The 22485-nt window shown below is 42.1% G+C and overlaps 1 long non-coding RNA gene across 2 annotated transcripts in view; it reads right to left on the bottom strand.

Moving 5' to 3' along the window:
- The window catches only part of LOC309814515, a 60519-nt gene extending 40293 nt beyond the window's left edge, over positions 1–20226 (bottom strand). The window contains exons 1-2 of one of the 2 annotated variants that reach the window (XR_014295702.1): positions 20032–20226; positions 18787–18883 (exon numbers count right to left, since the gene is read on the bottom strand). This is a non-coding gene — a long non-coding RNA (uncharacterized lncRNA). The remainder of the gene's footprint in view (positions 1–18786; positions 18884–20031) is intronic. The other variant, XR_014295703.1, reaches the window with a different exon arrangement.
- Positions 20227–22485: the final 2259 nt, after the last annotated feature.

Below are 22485 nucleotides of genomic sequence, written 5' to 3'. Positions count from 1 at the left end.
ATCAATGTCAGGTATGAGTGAAATTGGAGCTTGCGCCCTGTCTCCCACTGCTGATACTCCTTCACCTCTACCATCTCCCACCTCCTCTCCCTCCTCCGATCAGTAACTCTTCTCGCCTGTTCCCTCGATGCCAGCCCCAGTATCCCAGCTGTTGTACTGTATTACTGTACTTTTCAAGTTACTGTACTGTAAGACTAAAAATGTCTTCTTTGTTTTTGTGTTTGTTTCTTATATACTGTTTGTGTGAAAAGTATTATAAACCTATTATGGTACAATACCATATAGCCGACTGTGTAACCTGGGTACCTCGGCTAACTTTGTTGGACTTACAAACAAATTGGACTTACAAACGCACTCTTGGAACAGAACTTGTTCATACGTAGCGGACTTACAGTAAAAGCAAAAAAGAAACAGGAACTAATCAAACTTATAAGCTTTTGCACAGCAAAGGAAACCATAATCAAAATGAAAATACAACCTATGGGCTGGGAGAAAATATTAGCAAATGATGAGACTGACAACGGCTTAATTTACAAACTATACAAACAGCTCCTACAACTCAATAACAATATAACAAATAACTCAATGGAAAAATGGGTAGAAGACCTAAATAAACATTTCTCTAAAGAAGACATACAGATAGCCAATAGGCACATGAAAAGATGCTCATCATCACTAATTATTAGAGAAATGCAAATCCAAATTACAATGAGGTATCACTTCACACTGATCAGAATGGCCATCATTAAAAAAAATCTACAATTAACAAATGCTGGATGGGGTATGGAGAAAAGGGAACCCTTCAGCACTGTTGGTGGCCATGTAAGTTGGTGCAGCCACTATGGAAAACAGTATGGAGGTTCCGCAAAAAAACTATAAAGAGAGTTGCCATATGACCTAGCAATCCCACTTCTGGACATATATCTAGACAAAATTATAATTCAAAAAAATATATAAAACCCTATGTTCATAGAAGTACTATTTATAATAGCCAAGACATGGAAACAACCTAAATGTTCATTAAAAAATGAATGTATAAAGAAAGTGTGGTATACGTATACAATAGATATTACTCAGACATAAAAAAGAATGAAAATGCCATTTGCAGCAACATGGATGGACATAGAGATAATGATACTAACTGAGGTAAGTCATAAAGAGAAAGACAAATACCATATAATATCACTTACATGTGGAATCGAAAACAGGACACAAATGAACATGTCAGCAAAACAGAAACAAACACACAGATATAGAAAACAGAGTTGTGGTTGCCAAGGAGAGAGTGATGGAAAGATTGGGAGTTTTGGAATAGCAGAAGCAAACTATTCTACATAGGATGGACAAGCCACAAAGACGTACTGTACAGCAGAGGAAACTATATTCAGTATCCTGTGATAAACCATAATGGAAAAGAATATATATATATATATATGACTGAATCACTTTGCTGCACAGCAGAAATTAATACAATAATGTATAAAGGCTGCAGAAGGTGTGGAGAAAAGGGAACCCTCCTGCACTGTTGGTGGGAATGTAAACTGATACAGCCACTATGGACAACAATATGGAGGTTCCTTAAAAGCTAAAAATAGAACTACCATATGACCCAGCAATCCCACTACTGAGCATATACCCGGAGAAAACCATAATTCAAAAAGATACATGTATCACAATATTCACTGTAGCACTATTTACAAGAGCCAGGACATAGAACCAACCTAAATGTCCATCGACAGAGGAATATAGAAAGAAGATATGGCCTATATATATAATGGAGTATTACTCAGCCATAAAAAGGAATAAAACTGAGTTATTTGTAGTGAGGTGGTTGGACCTAGAGTCTGTCATACAGAGTGAAGTACGTCAGAAAGAGAAAAACAAATACTGTATGTGAACACATATATATGGAATTCAGAAAAATGGTACTGACGAACCTAGTGACAGGGCAGGAATAAAGACACAGATGTAGAGAACGGACTTCAGGACACGGGGCTGAAGGGGACACAGGGACGTGGTGAGAGAGTAGCACTGACATATATACACGACCAAATGTAAAAGAGCTAGTGGTAAGCTGCCGCATAGCACAGGGAGATCAGCTCGGTGCTCTATGTCCCCCACAGGGGTGGGATAGGGAGTCTGGGAGGGAGCCTCAAGATGGGGGGATATGGGGATATATGTATACATATAGGTGATTCACTTTGTTGTAAAGCAGAAACTAATACAGTGTTATAAAGCAATTATACTCTAATAAACATGTATTTTAAAATACCACAACGTTGTAAATCAACTACACTAGAAAATATTTCTTAAGTGAAAAAGATTTTTTGAATGTATGTTTTATTGTGTGTGTGTACCACAGGTTCAATATATATGAATTATGTCAAATTGATTACATTGTTTTTCAAAATAAAGAATTTTTGATATTCTACATCAGCTGCATAATATAAATGCAGAAAAACTATATTATTTTTTTCTAAAGTTCAGAAATACCCATTTTGCTCATTTGGTATACTATAAACCACTAACTGTTAAAAAGGGATTCATGACCTCTTTCTTCCAAAGAAATATTTCTGCACTCACACAAGTTTAATAGAATGTTCCACCATGAACTGGCTTCCCACCTTAGAGACGCGAGATTTGCATCCTGAAATCTCTTTCTTGCAAAAATGTCCAATTAGCATCCTAGCATTACAGAAAAGAAATGCTTTTTGCCAGATCTCAAATTACATACAACTTTATCACGACATCATGTATGTTTTTTTTCCACACACACAGACTGCATTTTATTTTTACAAGAGAAAAATCAACTGACACCAAACATTGTAAATGGATGACCACAGCAAAAGCAACAATGATTGTAATTCCCAAACACGAAACACACTCGTACTATTGTCATAATATTGACATTCATTCCAGGAATCCTCCACAGCTCCTTTATTTCGCAGTGAAAGACACCATGTTTTTTTTTTGTTTTTTGTTTTTGTTTTTTTTTTTTGCAGTACGCGGGCCTCTCACTGTTGTGGCCTCTCCCATTGTGGAGCACAGGCTCCGGACGTGCAGGCTCAGCGGCCATGGCTCACGGGCCTAGCCGCTTCGTGGCATGCGGGATCTTCCCGGACCAGGGCACGAACCCGTGTCCCCTGCAACGGCAGGCGGACTCTCAACCACTGCACCACCAGGGAAGCCTGACATCATATATATTTAAATTATCAGCACTCACCTAAGATCTTCAAAAATCAACAAAAACATAATTTTGTGCTCTCTTTCATTTATTCTGGTTCTAAGTGGTCATTTCTAAACGAAAGTATTTAAGTGTGTTAACGTCATCTTATAACATCATATTTCAAATGACTACTGTCTCTCCAAAGATGCAATATGAGGAACTCATAAGTAGGCTCTCCAAAGTTTTACTCTTTGAATCTGTATTACACTTCTGCTGAACTTCACACTGTTCATTATTCTCTGAGAATATTCTTTTTCTTGTATGCCCATCTCACATGGTCTTTCATTTCATGAAGTTTTTTCCTACAATTTTATGCCTAGTTTATTTCTGAGAAAATGCATTATTCCAGATTGATAATTATAGACACAAAAACTTCTATATAATTCCCTGAGAGTTTCAAAAACTCCTTCTTTTTTTTTTTAAATCCCTAGATTCTGAAGCTCTCCACAAAGCATTACTAAAATTGCATTTACATAGTATCTACATATTAATCACACATTAATGCATTTACAATTGTATTATGCTTTATTGCTAACTTTGGAGCATAAACGTAGCTGTCTTATTTACCACCCTCTTGGAAATCACTTTAATATTTGCACTTAGGACTTGAAAGAGAATGGATAAATAAAAACCTGAAGAATATGCAAATACAATTTATATATTTCTCATAAAATTAGGTGATTATCTAATCTTTATCCAGAAAAAAGAAGAGCCCACATACTCTGCAGTCATGATACTCGAGAATGTGTGGTCTTCCAGCAGGAAAACATGCAGTAATCCACGTGGCAGAGTTTACCTGTGACCAGCTGGGGTTAGTGTCCTATGCATTCCTTACATGCAACATATCAGGAGTGGCCAAACTGAATTTGTCAGTTGTGGCAATAAGTATAATGAAGATTTGTAGCAGGTCATGCTCATATATGCAGCACAGGTACAATCAACATTTTGCTCAATTCGGTAGATCTAAATCTGTATCTGTTACCTTGTCTTTAACGAGGAAATGTCAGAACTGACTTACCAAAAAAAAAGTGTTTTGTTTGTTTGTTTGTTTTAATTACAGTCACGGTGAGTAAGACAGAGCTCAGAACAACTAATGTGACTTAGTGATTCTCTCATCAGGAAATGCAGTTTCTACTTCCCTGTTTATTCTCCACATCTTGTAGTAAGTTAAGTTTCAGTGAAAGATAAATCTACAGGGTGAAAAGAAAAGAAAACTTACATGTGTTGATAAGATCATTCTGACAGGTTTTACCACGTATGTCAGTGTTTCTGGTGATGGACACAAGCTAGAGCTCCCTACTCTGACATTTTCACTGATGTCATTCCCCTTGATCCTCAATTTGAAAGTGGATAAAAATGTTTTCCATGTCTTCTTCTTTAAGAAATTAAATAAAGAATGCTGTCTAGACATGATCCTCTAATGACTTTCAGTCAGTGGTCATCAAGAGAAGAAAAGCACAGAATCTCATCCCCACAGAAGGGTGACATTCAGTCAGGTAAGAAAATTCTCCCCAAAATCAGAGCTTCATCTTTAACATTCAATCAAAGGCTTTCACAGGTTCTTCATACTCTGCACTCAGCCTTACCATATGAGATTGGCTCTGAGAATCTCACACCAGATGATTGACAAACATGTCATAGTACACTGATCTGGGACCAGATCCTGCCTCTCTTAATGATCTCCCGCAGGGACATTGCAATATTCTAGGATATTTCCTGGAGCCCTCTACTCTATACAGGTACACTTCCAAGTAGAAACAGAAGCTTTGATTCTCACTGGGACCCCTGCTCTGTCCAACCAACCTCTCTAGAAATATGATGTTCTAATCTCTCCTGATTAGAACATTGCACGGTCTCTCCCTGTGCTAATTTAGTAAAGGTAAAAGAGAAACAAGAAAGGGCAAACTATGCAGGGAGCAATATATAAGATTCCTTTACTTAATGTATTTATCTGATACACGCAAATATTGAGAAATATAGATTCATTTCATAATGGTCAAGAAAAGAGGAGGAGGAACCTCCATGCCAACAGTATATATAAATTGGAATCAATCCTGCATAAGCTCCAGCTAAAGCTTAGCTACGAGGTACTAACTCTTCTCATAAAGAAGCAATAGTTCTCCATCATTTGAAGCACACTGAGGACTCAGACAGCTGGACACTGAGGGTGTAGTCTCCTCACTCGAATTCTGTACCTGCATCACAGAGCAATGAAATATTCCCAAAGAATTATTAAGGATGAGGTGGGGAGCCGAAATAAAAAAGATGAAACCACAGTCTGCCCTACCATCTGTTCTGCTGGATATTACCACCATCTTGGCCCAGTATGACCTTCCCACTTTTCTCTGGGCCTCCCTACTTCCCACCTCCATCCTCTCATTATATCTTACCTACACTTGGAAACGACTCTAGTTTTTCCACTGATCTTCATCAACAAGCAATCCAAATAGCAACTGTGTATATAACTCCTTAGAAACCTCAGGTCTGACTCAGTAATACATGACCTTCGAAGTCAAAAGTTTTCCTAATTCCCTTTATTATTATTTTTTCCAATTTCCATGTACTTACACTCTCAGGACCTCCACTGTCCTCAGGTTCGTCTTCCCTGCAAAATCTGTCAACTTAGACATAGACTTAAGTACCACCCACTAATTATCTCCTAGGGAATCCAGTTTTTAAAAAAGCCTCAGCAAGCCTTATGGACTTTAGTAAAGACTCTTAAAGATAACCCATGGGAGATAGCAGTACACCCACAGATATCTATTTAATACACCCTCAGAGTAATTTTTTTTCTTTTGTATAGAGTCTCTTCTGTCCAATGAAGACTCTCAGCTCTTCTTCTTCAACATATGCAGTGTCTCACCCTTCTGATTACTCTCTGCTGTATCCCAGGGCCACTCCCTTTCCTGATATTACATTCTTTCCCAATTTTGTATGTTAGTAACATCAAATAACATAAAGTATAACATGTTAATTATTATAAAGTGCACCGTTCAGTGATATTAAATACATTCCTATTATTGGGCGATCAACATCGCCATTTATCTTTCTAATTCTTTTCTACGTTTTAAAACTGTAACTCTATATCCTTTAAACATAACTTTCCTTTTTGTTCCATAACCACCTGAAAAGCATCATTACCCTCCCAATTTCTATGGTTTTGACTACACTAAGTACCCCATATAATTGAAATAAGTAGTTGCATTGTTATGACTCACTAAAAGTCACAAAAATGGCATATTTGGTAGCTAAATTTCCTCAGGATTCATCCATGTTGTAGCATATTCCTAGATGTTTTCCTTCTTAACACTGAATAATATTGTATTATATGGGTATACCACACTTTGCTTATCCAGGAACTAGTGGATGAACATTTAGGTTGCTTTCATATTTTAGCTACTGTGATTATTACTGCTCTATACACTGGAGTACAAATATTACTTTAAGACCCTGATTTCAATTCCTTTGGGTATACCTCATAGTAAAAATTTCCTGGATCATGTAGTAATTCTATTTTTCAATATCTGAAAAATTGCCATACTCTTTTGCAAAGCAGCTGTATCATTCTACATTCCCACTGACAGAGCACAATGCTTCCAACTCCCTCACATCCTCACCAATACTTGTTTTCTGCTTGTGTATGTGTGTGTGTGCTTGTGTGTGTATGCATGCACACAAATATATAAACATGCATTTAATGATATGGAGCATCTATTCAAGTGCTTAGTCATTTGTACATCTTTTTGAAGAACCATCTATTCAAGTCTTTTATCCATTTTTGAATCAGGGTGTTTGCTTCTTGTTGAGCTGTAGGAGTTCTCTGTATATTCTGAATAGAAATCTCTTGTCAGATAGATGGCTTTCAAATATTTTCTCCCATCTTGTGGGTTGCCATTTTATTCTGTTTACATTCCTTTGATACACATTTTTAAAAATATGTACTGCAAATTGTTTATTTTTTTGTTAGCTGTACCTTTGTTGTTCCTTCGTTTCATATTGAGGAAATCACTGCCAAATACAATGTCATGAAGCTCTTCTCCTGTGTCTTCTTCTAAGACTTTTTATTTTATTAGGTCTTATATTTAGTTTTTTGATATGTTTTCATTAATTTTTGCATATGATGTTAGGTAAGGGTCCATCTTCCTTCTTTTGCATGTTGACAACAAGACTTCTCAGCATCATTTGTTGAAAATACTATCCTTTCTACTTTGAAAAGACTTGGCAACTTGTCAAAACCCATTTGGCCATATATCAGGGTTTATTTCTGGGTGTTCTATTCTATTCTATTGGTCTTGAATAAGGGAAAAAATAGTATAACCTATCCAGGTTGATGAAGAACATAAAGAAAGACCAGGACTGAGAATTAGGAGGGCAATATAAAAAAGCAGGGAGTAAAAGACAATGTGAGAGAAGATCTTGTACTTGCAAGTTCATGGAAATATGATCATGTTAAATCACTAAACACCGGACTTTGAACAATACCGTAAATGTGCTAGCAAGAAACGTAACACTTACCCATCTCTGGGAAATACAGTATGGGCAAAAAGATAAACTACACACAAATATATTAAAAAGGGAGGGGTTTTCATGGTGTGAGAATATTGTGGGATTTGAAATACAATTTACTTCTGTTCTACCATTGTCTCTAAAATTTATCAAAGTGTATATACAAGCAATTCCAATTCTGGTAATGTGCTTGACAGGTTTAATATGAACTTCAGCAGACCAGTAAATGTACATTCATAGTAGGACTGTTCCCTAATCCAAAAAACAAAACACAAAAACTGGAAAGACTAGAGTTCACTTTGTCAACACACATACAGATGCAGCGATGGTTAACGGTCCAAAAAAAGAAGGTGAGCATGGGTGCAAGAGGTTAATCCCCAGTCTGGTGTGGGGTGCAGAGTTTGAGGGTAAAACCGGTAGAAAATGCTTTTGTTCTATCCTTGATTTTTGAGGTATGGAAATTCACAGGTCACTACCTTCATTTCAAAATGAATGAATGCACTATTCAATTTTTTTTTAAACAGGAGAAGTAAACATGAGTGATAATAAATTTTAAACTGTCGCTAGTCAAATAAGATACTAAGAAAAATTAAATCATATGATTTAAGAATGAAGTGGAGAGATTGTCTAAGATGGTAGCATTCAAAGACCCAGAGCTTGATGCCTCTCGTGGGCACACCAAAGTCACAACTGTTTACAGAACAGCAATTGATGAAAAAGGCCGGGACCTACCATAAAAGATGTTTTAGAGCTAAAGATATAAGGAAGGCACCTTGGCAAGACAGGAAGGAAGGGCAAAATCTCAACAGAGTCAAGACCCATCCCCCCAGGTGGGTGGCCCACAGATGGGAGAATAATTACAATTTCTGAGGTGCACCCAGGTGGCAAGGGGTATGAACCCAACATCAGGCTCCCAAGCCCAGGGACCCTGTGCTGGAAAGAAGGGTTCCTAGAAAGTTGGGCTTTGAAGACCAGTGGTGCTTATTTTCCAGAGAGCCAGAGGGTTGTGGGAAATAGAGATTCCACACTTAAAAGATGCTCACAGGGCTTCCCTGGTGGCTCAGTGGTTGAGAGTCCACCTGCCGATGCAGGGGACACGGGTTCGTGCCCCGTTCCGGGAGGATCCCACATGCCACGGGGCGGCTGGGCCCGTGAGCCATGGCCGCTGAGCCTGCACGTCCGGAGCCTGTGCTCCGCAACGGGAGAGGCCATAGCAGTGAGAGGCCCGCATACCGCAAAAAAAAAAAAAAAAGAAAAAAAAATGCTCACAAAATCCCACATGACCCGAGAATCAGAACAGAAGCAGTCATTTGAACGGATCCTGGGTCACACCTACCTCCTGATCTTGGAGAGTCTCCCAGAGAGTCCAGAGGCAACTACAGCACAGCCTCAGGGACATAGACACTGGCAGCAGCCACTTGGGGGAGCTCCTTCTACCTCGTGGCCACTGGTACCAGCAAGCATAATTTCAGAGTCCTCCCTCTATCTTTTTAGCCTCAGGGTCTAGCCCTACCCATTTCCACCAGACTATAGACACAAGTACTAGGATGCTGCAGGCCAAGCAGCTAACTGAGCAGGGGCATAGCCCCATCCACCAGCAAACAGGCTGCTTTCAGACCCTCTCAATGCACAGGTGCCGCTGGACATGGGCCCAGCAACCAAAAGCCCCAGGACCAGCCTCCACACCTAAGTGGAGAGGCACCAGCCCCAGAGTCCTTGGCCCCTCTGACAAGTGAGCCTGCTCTGGCCTTGGAATCAGTCTCACCGTCGGCAGGTGATTACTGCACAGGGACTGGATGGAGCTTGGACCTACCCAACAGCAAATCTGCTCTAGCAGTGGGATCAGCCTCATACACCAACAGGCACACACCAGCTCCAGGAATACCACAGCCCAGCAGCCTGTGTGACCAGAACACTCACTTGCAGGCCAGAAGCAGCCATGGACTCACTTGGGTCTTGACCCAGCCCATCAGAATGACAGCACAAGATTAGGGATACCCCAGACCCTGCAGATAGCTGTGTCAGGAACAGTGATCCAACACCAACTCTGAGACTCCTGGGCCCTGCAGCCAGAACTCAGGACCTGTGTCTTCCTCCCAGTAGCCAGCATTACCCCAGTGACTGGGCACTAGCCCTGATATCATCTGGACTGCAATTCTACCCATAAGTGAACCAGCACTAGATTTGGTGTCCCACAGAGTCGTGCAGCCAACTGCCTTATGATTTAGCCTCACCAAGCAGCACAGACAGCCTCCATACAAGGCAGAGTCTGTCAAACAAGCAGTCTGGGGGCAGCCAAGCCTACCAGACCACCCACAGCAGTCAGCCCACCACAATAGAAGAGCCCAAGTAGCCAACATAGGGGGTACACCTAGAACATATAGTTCTAGTGACCAGGGGACAGTGGGCTTCTGGGACACATAGGACCTCTCCTACAAAAGGCCACTTCTAGAAGGTCAGGAAATGTAACGAACCTACTACATACATAGCAATAAAAACAGCAAGTTAAGAAAAATGAGGTGACACTGAAACACGATCCAAATGAAGGAACAAGATAAGAACTCAGAAGAAGATCTAAGTGAAGTGGAGGTAGCCAATCTCCTCAAAAAATAGTTCAAGATAATGACTATAAAGATGATCAAAGAACTCAGGAGAAGAATGGACGACCAGAGCAAGAAGGTAGAATTTTTTAAAAAAGAGTTAGAGCATTAAAGAACAACAAAACAGAGATGAGGAATACAATAACTGAAATGAAAAATACACTAAAAGGAAACTACTGTAGACTAAATGACACAGAGGAATGAATCAGAAAACTGAAGGACAGAGTACTGGCAATCACTGAAGATGAACTGTAAAACAATAGATTAAAATGAAATGAAGAAAGTTGAACAGACATGTGAAACATCAGGTGTACTAATATTTGCATTATACTGGTCCCAGAAGCAAAAAGGAAAGAGAAAGCAGTGTAGAGCATACCTGAAGACATAAGAGCTGAAAACTTCTATAACCTGGGAAAGAAAACAGACATCCAAGTCCAGTAAACACAGTAAGGCCAAAACAGGATCAACCCAAAGAGGACCACACCAAGACTCATTGTAATTAAAATGGCAAAAAAATAAAGATAAAAAGACACTATTAAAAGGAGCAAAGGAAAAGCAACAAGTTACAAACATGCGAACTTGCATTAAGTCATCAGCTGACTTTTCAGGATAACCTCTGCATGCCAGAAGGGAGTGGCATGGTATATTTAAAGTCATGAAAGGGAAAAGCCTATAACCAAAAATACTCTACCCAGCAAGGCTCTCCTTCAGATTTCATGGTGAGATCTAAAGTTTTACAGAGAAGCAAAACTAAAAGAGCACAGCATCGCCAAACCAGCTTTATGAGAAATCTTAAAGGGGCTTTTCTCAGTGAAAAAGAAAAGGCCATGACTGAAACATAAAAATTAGGAAAGGAAACTTACTAACGGAAAAACCTCATTGGATAAGGCAAATATTCAACAAAGGCAGTAAATCAACCATGTACACAGCTAATAGGAAGGATGAAAGAAAACAGTAATAAAATCATCTATATTCACAATAAGAAGTTAAGGGACACACAAAACAAGTAGATGTAAAATATAAGGTCAAATTCAGTAACTGTGGGGGAGCAGAGTAACAATGCAGGGTTGTTAGTGTCCACGTGAAATTAAGAGCTCAGCAACTTAAATAATCACACACACACACACACACACACACACACACAACTGAAAGAAATCCAAACATAATATTAAAGATAGTCCTCACAGCACAGATGAATAAAAGGGGAAGAAAGGAGCAGTGAAGAAATTAAAGAGGGATTCTAAAAATACCCAAGAGAAATGAAAATGAACACACAGTGATCCAAAATCTATGGGACACAGCCAACGCAGTTCACAGGGGGAAGTTATAGTGATACAAGCTTATTCTTAGGAAACAAGAAAAATATCAAATAAATAACCTAACATTACACCTGAAGGAATTAGAAAAAGAAGAAAAAAACAAAACTCAAAGTTGTCAGAAAGAAAAAAATTAAGAAAACAATACCATATGCAATCACACTAAAAATAATAAGATACCTAAGAACAAACACACCTAAGCAGGTAAAAGACATGTACTCAGAAATGTACCAGCCATTGGTGAAAGAAGTTGAAGGCAACAGAAAAACATGAGAAAATATAGCAGGTGCATGGACTGGAAGAATTAATACTGTTAAAATAACCATACTGCCAAAGACAATCTACAGATTTAACGCAATCCCTATCAGAATACCAAAGCATTTTCACAGAACTTGAAAAAGTAATTTTAAAATTTGTATAGAAACACAAAGACCCCAAATAGCCAAACAATCTTGAGAAAGAACAGAGCTGGAGGCATCACGCACCTTGACTTCAGATTATACTGCAAAGCGACAGTAATCAAAGAGCATCGGACCGGAGCAAAAACAGACACAAAGATCACTGGAATAGAATAGAGATCCCAGAAATAAGCCCACACATGTATATTTAATTGATTTATGACAAAGCAGGCAATATGGAGAAAGAACTGTCTCTTCAATAAGTGGTACTAGGAAAACTGGTCAGCTACATGGAAAAGAATAAAATTAGAGTATTTTAGCACACCGTATATAAAATTAACGCAAAACTGAATAAAGACCTAAATGTAGGACCATAAAACCCTGAGAGGAAAATACAGAACATTCTTCAACATAAATGATAGCAACAGTTTTGCGTTCAGTCTACTAAGGCAAATGAAACAAAAGCAAAAATAAACAAATGGGACTTCACTAAAAGATTTTGCACAGCAAAGGAAACCAAAGACAAAATGAAAAGACAACCTGCTGAAGGAGAGACAATATTTGCACATGATAAGAGGTTAACACCAAAAAGATGACCAACCAAGGGTTCATATCTAAACTACAGAAACAGCACATAAAACTCAATATCAGAACTGCACCCAAAATATTTTTTTAAAAAATGAGAAGACCTAAATAGACATTTTTCCAAGGAAAAAATACAGATAGACAGCCAGAATGCACAAAGATGCTAAACATAGCTAATCGGCAATAAAATGCAAATCAAAACTATGAGATATATCACCTCAGTCTTGTCAGAATGGCTGTCATCAAAAAGGTCACAAATAACAAAGGTTAGTGAGGATGTGGAGAAAGGGAAACTCTTGTAAACTCTTGATGTGAATGTGAAGTAGTGCAGCTACTGTGGAAAGAAGAATGGAGGTTCCACCAAAAACTAAAAATAGAACTACCATAATATCCAGCAATTTCCCTCTTGGGTATATCAGAAGAAAACAAAAACACTATTTAAAAAAAAAAATAACTGCACACCAATGTTCATAACAGTGTTATTTGCCATAGCCAAGATATAGAGTCAAACTGAGTGTTCATCAATAGGTTAGGGGATAAAAAATGATATTTATGATGACTTCAGCAAAAAATGAAATTTTGCCATTTGCAAGAACATGGATGGACTTGGAGGGTATTATGCTTAGTAAAATAAGCCGCAGAGGAAACAAGGCTGGTAGGTTATCACTTACACGTGCATCTAAAACATTGAATACAACAACAACAATGAAACAGACTCACAGATTAAAGAACAGACTAGTGGTTACCAGCAGCGAGAGACAGGGCGGAGCAGCAAAATAGTGGTAGGAGATTCTGAGGAAGAATCCACTATGTATAAAATCAATCATCTACAGTGACGTTCTGCATAGCCTGGGGAATAGAGCCACTCTTTTATAGTAAGTATAAATGGAGAAGAACCTAAACATTTATGAATCACTATGTTGTACCTCTGAAACTAATATAATAATGTAAATTAACTATAGATCAATAAAATATAAAGTAAGAAACAATAAAGGAGAGACAGATTATTAGATAGAAATCAATTAAATAAACACAAGTTTCGGAAATCAAGGAATTAAAAAACAACATGTAAGACAACATTGGCCTTTAAAGTGTACGATCTATTCATTTAAAAGAAATCATTTAAGTGGTGAAAAATGGTACCCATTTTCACAATTTTGTATATCTAGGATAAATTATTATCTACAAAAATATGTTACAAATATTCACTCAAAAAGAAAGAGAAAATTTGGATTAACCCATTTTAGTATACAAATTTAATATCAAAGTCTCTATGTAACATTGATGTGAATAAGTTCTGTTAGCCACTTCTAGTTTCTTTGTGATGTAAAATCTTTTAAAGCATAAAAATCAGCCTTTCTACGTCATTCCATTAGACATACATAGAAGTTAAAAGAAATGAGAAGACAGAAAAATCAACCAGGAAGGTGAATTTACTGAGAAACAGCCATTCGTTCTCCCTCCTCCTTTGCTTTTCCTCCTTTTCCAGGTCTCTTTCGGTTCCAATCAAGAGAAGTCTTGAGAATTCTGAGAATATTTCTTTGAGGGCTTCAAACCACCATACCTACATCCTCTGCCACAACTACACACACGGGAACAAAAATAAACCTCTGCTATCTACTCATGTAGGAGAGATTCATGCAAAATAAACTCCTACATGGAGACCAACAGGTGAGTTTTCTACCTGTTCTTTATAATGTCCTTCCATTATAGTAAATCCCACACATTATGAGGCAGAAGGGGTTATGTGAGCTCTTCCTTGAAGTCAAAAACTTTGCATTCATTTCAAGTACCTGGTGATCATAGGGTACAGCCAGGGAAGGTGCCATCACCCTCAGGGCGGGGGGCGGTGAATGGGCTTCCGCAACCATGCACCTCCTGATGAACAGATTCTGAAGAAACAAAGGGCGGTCACACTGCAGCCAGCCTGTCAGACTGTCGGGCCACTGGGCAACCCCACCAGTCTGGAAGTGCCCCATAAGTTGCTCAAAGCAAAACTCTGCCCCCCCGTAAGCCAGGCAATTTGGGCCAGAGAGTCAGAGGAGACCGGTAATCAACTCCTCCTCTCTGCTCACCTCCTTGGGGTTACAGCAACCCCATCTCCAAACCCAACTCTGATCCTGGAGTGCCAAGGTGGGAGCGCAGGTGGGCTCTGCCGGTGCTTCAGCACCTTCTGGGAAGCCCCCTAGTTTGAATATGATTTGAGTTTGATCCTGAGAAACCATCAGAACTTCCCACCAGAGATAAATGAGGAGATTCTGGCCTTTATTAGTGCGCACGGTGAACCCGGTCGTCCTGGCTGTACTTGCCAACCCTCCTATTTTACGCACCTATGTTTATCCACTTTCCTCCCTGTGAGTACCTTTGACTAACCCTGAGCTCAGACTCCTGACCTATTACAGTGACTTTTTCAGTCTTTCTTTAAAAATGTACAGGTAGGGCTTCTCTGGTGGCGCAGTGGTTGAGAGTCCGCCTGCAATGCGGGGGACACAGGTTCATGCCCCAGTACGGGAGGATCCCACATGCCGCGGAGCGGCTAGGCCCATGAGCCATGGCCGCTGAGCCTGTGCGTCCGGAGCCTGTGCTCCACGACGGGAGAAACCACAACACTGAGCGGCCCAAGTACTGCAAAAAAAAAAAAAAAAAAAAAAAAAAAAAAAAAAAAAGGACAGGTAAGAAAATGAATTTAACCTAGAAGCAGCAGCTCGGTAAGGGAAATAAAATCATCAGAAGTTATCTAATCACAGCCACAGCCATCCAGGGCCCTGTCTTATCTGCTGGGGCATAAGAATGGGACCTTCCTAAACTTGAAGGGCATCCAATCAGATAAGTTGATTACGCTCACCTCTGGCTCTTCCAGGGACTGCTAGGCAGTCTACCCAGTGTATACTGACTGCAAAACACGGTCATGGTTTTGAAACACCTATGCTCCAGGAAAGATTTCTGCGGTGCATGGGGAAGGTTTCTTTTTGACATCAAGCAAAAAATAAGTCACCAAGCCCTTTGAGCACAGGGCTTCTTAAGAGGGAAGTAGAAGGAAGGAATGGGCAGAAAACATGATCTCCTCGGAAGTGCAGGGTGTTTTTCCAAAAGAGTAGGATTTAGTCTCAGTTTAAGGAGAACACTTTAAATAGCTGGGACAGCTCCAAACTGCAGTTTAGGGAACGAGTGCTCCAAAAGAACAGTGCTTTACAAGTCCTGGCCAGGCAGCAAGAGGATGAAGAGTTGGTTTTGCATAGTTTTGAACGCAGGAGTAAAGAAACCGAGGCATCTCTGACTAAAAGGGCCTGAGATCCTATGGCATCAGTGGGTCAGTCAGTTGCAGGGGGCAGGGGGTGTGGGGGGCGATATTTCTCTCTCAACGTCTCCCAGGGCAGCCACCCCTCCCTACCCCACCCCCCTACTCCCTTCACCCTTCCTCCCTCCACTGTTGGGTCCCCAGGGACAGCACTTCTTAAGCTGGAGCGCTCAAGCACCATCTCTGCAGTCTGGATTCTTCCTGGAGCCTGGCAAGTTCTGGGACAGGAAGCCAGGTCTGCAAGGCCGCTGGGGTGCAGTCAGCCCTGGAGGTCTGGAGGGGAAATGGAGCCCTGAAGCCCACCCACGTCCTTGAAGCCGAGGGAGGAACACATCCTTCTAACAGTACTTCTCAGGGGTCAGCATGCTCCCCACCCGACGGTGATCCATACTCACTTGAGGCAACAAGGACTGCCTCTAACTGGCCCCCTCGATTGCGCCTTAAGGGTCCTCGCACATGTGTGAGAGCGCAGGCCCTGGATCTCTTTAGTCAGCCTAGGCCAGTGCTGCCGGGGTCCCTCCAGTCCCATCCCCCAGCCCCTCCCTCTGGGACTGTATCTAATAGAAGAAAGAGCACAGAGGAATTGGCTAAATCAAGGGACCTGGGAGCCTGGGTATGAGTTTGAAGACCGAGAACCTAAGGCACAATTACATATTATTGGAGACTCTTGTGGGGTGTGTGGGGTGAGGTTAGGAGGCTGAGAGGCTGAGTCGACCTGGTGAGTCCAGCCCCAGGACACCACACAGCCCCGTCCCCCCTTCCCTGCCATCAGACAAGGGGTGCCGCAACTCCAGCCGGGACTCTGCACTTCCCCCTCCCTGATTCTCCTCCAGAAGAGCAGGTGGTCCCGCTCTGAGGGCAGCGGCAAGACAACGGACCAAGTCCCCCCGGGCTAAGGCACTCCTGGAAGCTCTTCCTGCACAGCAGTGCCGGCTTGGAGCGAACCCGAGCACCGCCAAAGTTGGTCTCGTCCTGCAGCGGAGGGACGCAGGGTTTAAGCCAGCTGCCCTGGCTTTAAAGCAATCAGCCCCCCCTTTAGGTCAGGTGACCCGACTTTAAATCACTGTGTGCCCCTCGAGCCTGCAACTTCAAAAGTTGGGAACTTCACTTTGATCCCAGCACCTCACATAGCTGAAGGCACACTAGTCACCCCCAAGCCTGGCTTAGAGGCAGGATATAAGGTAAGGGGGTGGGCGTGCACTCACGGTGATGAGGGTGCACTTCATGTACCAGAGGGTCCAGGCACCCTGGGGTACAGCTACCAGTGCACGGTACAGCAGCTCCCTGGCAAAGCTGGCGAGGCCCAGGGAGAGCAGACACACCCATGCGTGCAGAGGTTCCAGGACGGGAGCTGGGGCACAGCCAGCCGGGAGGGTGTGAAAGCGGAGGATCTGAGCCTTTTGAGAAAGGCAGACACAGAGGATGGATGAGAAACAAAGACCAGATGAAATATGGATTTGAAAAACACACCCTGCTCTTGAAATTGGGGTGGGGGGCACCCCAGACTTGAGACTTCTTACTCCCCAGTACCTAGTGCTTTGGCCTTTGCCCAATTACTTATAAAATTTACTGATAATATCTAACCCATAGAATACTGCATTTGTAGTGGTATTGCATGTTAATGTTTCTATAGTGGAAAAATCTTTTCTACAAGAAACATGTACACTATCTGAAATCAATTAAAACCCCTCTTTATAAAGTACTATATTGGACTTCCCCGGTGGCGCAGTGGTTAAGAATATGCCTGCCAACGCAGGGGACATGGGTTCGAGCCCTGGTCAGGGAAGATCTCACATGCTGCGGAGCAGCTATGCCCATGCGCCACAACTAGTGAACCTGCAGGCCACAACTACTGAAGCCCGTGTGCCTAGAGCCGGTGTTCCACAACAAGCGCAGCAAGAGAAGCCACTGCAATGAGAAGCCCGCGCACCACAACAAAGAGTAGCCCCCGCTCGCCGCAACTGGAGAAAGCCCGCGCACAGCAACGAAGACCCAACACAGCCAAAAATTAATTAATTAATTAATTAATTTTAAAAAGTACTATATCCTTCTGTACAACTTCTCTGGGAAGAACAGAGATGGCGTGGGAGAGTGAGAAAGACCAATATTTAGTGCACATCTCTCATGCAGGTGCTCTGCTGGCTCAGATACATTTATCCCCACTTTACAAAGGAGGAAATAAGCTCAGAGAGGTTTATTGATTTTCCCAAAGCCAAACAGCTATTGAGTGGCAGAACCAAGATCTGAACCAAGTCTGTTACCTTCAAAGCCTAAGTCCTCATCACAACAAAACTCAATTAATATTTACATTTATCGAATTACATTGCAGCCTGGGGAGTTCTTGGCACAATCCTGAATAAGAGTGAGAAAAAAAGAAATAGCATTGTTCCTACAGTCAACCAAAATTTTTGGAGCAGCGGCTAGATGCCTGGTCCTTTCTGGGGTTCAGCAGTGATCACGACAGGAAAAGTCGTGCTTTCATGAACCATGTAGTGGGGAGGAGAGACGGGTGCAACTTGGGTGAGGGATTTCACCTTGCTGGGCCTCTGTTTTCTCATCTGGAAAATGGAATGGGTGTTCCTCATTTTCTGGGATTGTCCGGCTGGACATTCTCTGATTCCATAAGAAGCATTTGTTTTCCTGTTTCTTTAAAATTCATTCAAGCCATGAGCCGTGATGCATGTTGTTAGCTGCTCCCCAAATCACTCTTCCCCACCCTTTTCCTGTGATCAGGTCTTTCCCGAAACATGACTCACAATCAGTCAAGTCACAGAACCTAAGGGGCACCCAGCAGAAAAATTCCAACCCTTGCTTCTCAGGAGCTCTGTGGTCTACCTGCCAGGTAAACTTAACTCACCTGGGACAAGGTGGCCATCCCTGGTTTCACATCAACATGATCTCAGGCACAAACCTCCTTTTTTTCCATTTGGTCTTTAAGTTACTTGTTGAAACAACTGTACAAATATGACAAAGGTATAAAATCAGGCATCTTCTGCCCCCAGCGCCTACTAATACATGATGTTCTGCCACTTTAATGATAAAGATAGAACATTTCAACATTCTGCTGCCCTCATTATTTGTCATTTTTGTTGATATTTCTATTGAATACATCTTTCAATATTTTAACAATGGAACATTTATTTAGGTTGCTCCAGACCCAGCCTTTAGTGGTAAGGGATTTGTTGTCATATTTCTATTATGTTTCCTTTAAAAACCATTATCCTATTTAAATGGATTAAGTCAGTTCTACAGGCATGTATCTTATGATATTCATGAAGTTAATCCACAGAGGGCAGTGGTACAATTGATCACACTTGAGAACCTCCAGTAGCACAGTTAAGTGTACATAGTATCTACGTGTAAACCGAAGTACATGCCGAGTGAGATTCTCCTACCCTTTTCACTCTGTGCCCCTCAAGCCGGTGAGAAATGGAATATTTCTTGCCATCTCAGTAAACAAAGGATATCACAGTCATCAGCCCTTGCAGCCCTCCAGCGTGAGCCGCGAGCCCTGAGGATCTCAGGATATGCAAATACAGAATGCAGGCCCCAGAGCGCTGAGGTGCATATGAAAGGAAGGAATTCAGGGAGCCCAGACTCTGGCATCTCCGCAAACAAAGAAAAGCGCTGCATTCCTCACGTTGGGAGAGCCGGTTTGCCTTAGTTAACAATCACCTGCTGATGGTCCCCATTACCTGCGCCAGTGCCCTGCCCTATCCCCTCCCCCCGGTCCTTTAGCTCAGGGAGGAAGGAGGGCAGAGGGACTCCGCTGAATAAGGGGCCTGCGAGCCTCGGGAGGAGTTTTTAGCCGCTTTCCCCGCAGTCGGGGGGAGGCGCGCTGACGCTGCAGCCGGGCCCTGCGCCTCCCTTGCCCCGTTTCCCCTCAGGACGCTCAGGCCGACCCCCTCCCCACGCCCCCCAGGCCCCGCGAGCCAGGCCGAGGGCAGGGGCGAGAGGAGGGACCGAAGTTCCCGGGACCAGACGCTGGGGGCCGCCCTTTCTGCACAGCAGCGGCGGGTGGCAGCGAACCCCTGCCCCTCAGAAGCTGGTCTTGCCCTGCCGCCAGGGCACCGTACCAGGCGGAGGGTCGGCGCCCACTTACCCGGCCCGCCGTCCGCATGACTGTCGCGGCTTCGGCCTCCGGGGCCCCTCCAGAGCCGGCAGCGTCAGTGAGGCCGCCCTCGCCGCGGGCTCCGGGGCAGTTCCGTGAAGGCGGAGGGAAGAGACCCCGATCCGGGAGCTCCAGCTCTGCGGAAACGCGGGCTCCGTTCTGGGCGCAGTGGGTGGGACCGCTCTGCCCCGAGGCCTTCTGGGAGGGACGGAGGCGCCGGGGGAGGGAGCCGCCAGGAGCGCAGGGCCCCGTCGGGGGTCCTGGAGGGGCGGCCCGGCCTGAGGGCCCCGCCCACTGTGACCGCAGCCCAGGCATTTTTCCTGGAGTCCTACACTACAAAGTTAGAAAGATACACGGTCTATAGTAAATATTCACAAATGATTGTTGCTGCTGTGCTTACTATCCTATTAAAGGTGTAAAATCCATAAAACACTTTAAGTTCAAAATTAAATATGAATTTTTACCTTTCTAATTATGTCTCTGCTATTCACAATTGTCGTTAATGAATCAAAGACTGTGGCATCACTAGTTAAAAGTGAGCTTGTTAAAAAAATAGAACTCAGGCTCACCGGACCTACTGAATCACAATCTGAACTTTTACAATCTCCCCAGTGTACTCGTGTACCCATGAATAGTTGAAAGGTACATTTCTACCTCGACACGTCTTTTCTGTCTGAGAAACACACACATTTTATCCAATTTGATATAAATAAAACACTCAAAAATGCATATGCCTGTGTTGAAACCATCATTTTATCATTTCTTTTCCAGATAAGTATAGTCTCTATACTGGTTTTGTGGATCACATGCCACACTCTTTTCTTGTAGTTAGAAATAAGATAGAGAAACTTACTTTGTAAAAAAAAAAAAAAAAAAAAAATATATATATATATATATATATATATATATATTAGTGGGTAATTGAAGACACTCTTCTAAATTAAAACCAGTTCTCTTAACTTGCTCTTTTCTTCTTGGGTCACATTATGAACTCTTCCCGTGGCCACACGGTATGTGTACCTTTAATTTCAGGGACTGCTGACATTCCAGGATATGGCCATAGTTTTCTCTCAAGAGGACAGGCAATGCCTGGACCAAGATCAGTGGGAACTGTCCAGGTATGTGATGTTAGACAAGTATAGGAACCTGCTCTCCTCGGGTGAGGATACCTTCCTTCCAGAATTCCTTATCCAACCACAGGGTTTAGAGTCCTTCATTTGTAGAATGTCTCCTGGAATCTTCTGCTTCCTACAATAGGGTTCCAGATTGCAACGTTTCAGGAAAGATTGGGAGTTTGTGGGTATAATTTATCTTATTCTTTTAACATTGCAGCCTCCCTCAGCCGCATAGCACAGGGAGACCAGCTCAGTGCTTTGTGACCACCTAGAGGGGTGGGATAGGGAGGGTGGGAGGGAGGGAGATGCAAGAGGGAAGAAATATGGGAACATATGCTTATGTATAACTGACTCACTTTGTTATAAAGCAGAAAATAACACATCATTGTAAAGGAATTATACTCCAATAAAGATGTTAAAAAATAATAAAAATAATAAAATAAAATTGCAGCCTCCCTTTTAATATACTTTGTAACTGCTTGGGCTGTGTCTATATGAACTGTGTACTATATGCTTCTGTCACAGTCCTTACAATATTTTATTGTCTTATTTTCTGTAACAATTCTCCATGGATTCTTTGGGCTTAAGGTATACTAAAAGGGAGACTGCAATTCTGGGACTTCCCTGGTGATGAAGTGGTTAAGAATTCGCCTGCCAATGAAGGGGACACGGGTTCGATCCCTGGTCTGGGAAGATCCCACTTGCCACAGAGCAACTAAGCCAGTGGGCTACAACTACTGAGCCTGTGTGCCACAACTACTGAAGCTGGTGTGCCTTGGGCCCGTGTGCCATTTATTTTTTGGAGAAGCAACCACCTCTGAGTGATCAAAATTTAGACCAACTAGTCAAAATGCTTTATCACCTGTTCTAAAACACTGATCAACAGAACAAGTTTTACTAGGGATAACAGTGTAATTGTATTCTGGAGTTCATAGCGGCAATATGGTTTATGACCTTGATGCTGGATCACGACATTTCAACGGTATAACTGCTTTTAATTGTTCAACGATTAAAGTCTCACGTGATCTGAGTTCAGACTGGAGTCATCCTGGTTGCTTTCTGTCTATTGCAGATTTCTGCCAGTAGGAAAGGACAAGAGCATTACGGCTTACTTTACAAAATGTCTGGAAACTAAATGATGATATACTCTACATTCAATTAATTTATACATACCCTACTGTAGAACCATGTTTGTTAAGGTGGCAGAGCCCGGTAATTATGTAAAACTGAAACCTTTATCTGCACTGGTTCAAGTCCTCTTCCTAAGAATATGTTTATAATCAACATTCTTTCACAAATGACCCAATTTAATTCACCATAGCATTCCTCA

Source organism: Mesoplodon mirus, assembly GCF_964341445.2.
Source record: "Mesoplodon mirus genome assembly, chromosome: 13".
NCBI lineage: Eukaryota > Metazoa > Chordata > Mammalia > Artiodactyla > Ziphiidae > Mesoplodon > Mesoplodon mirus.
Note: the sequence above shows the minus strand (reverse complement) of the source record. Positions and strands in the feature narration are given on the sequence as shown.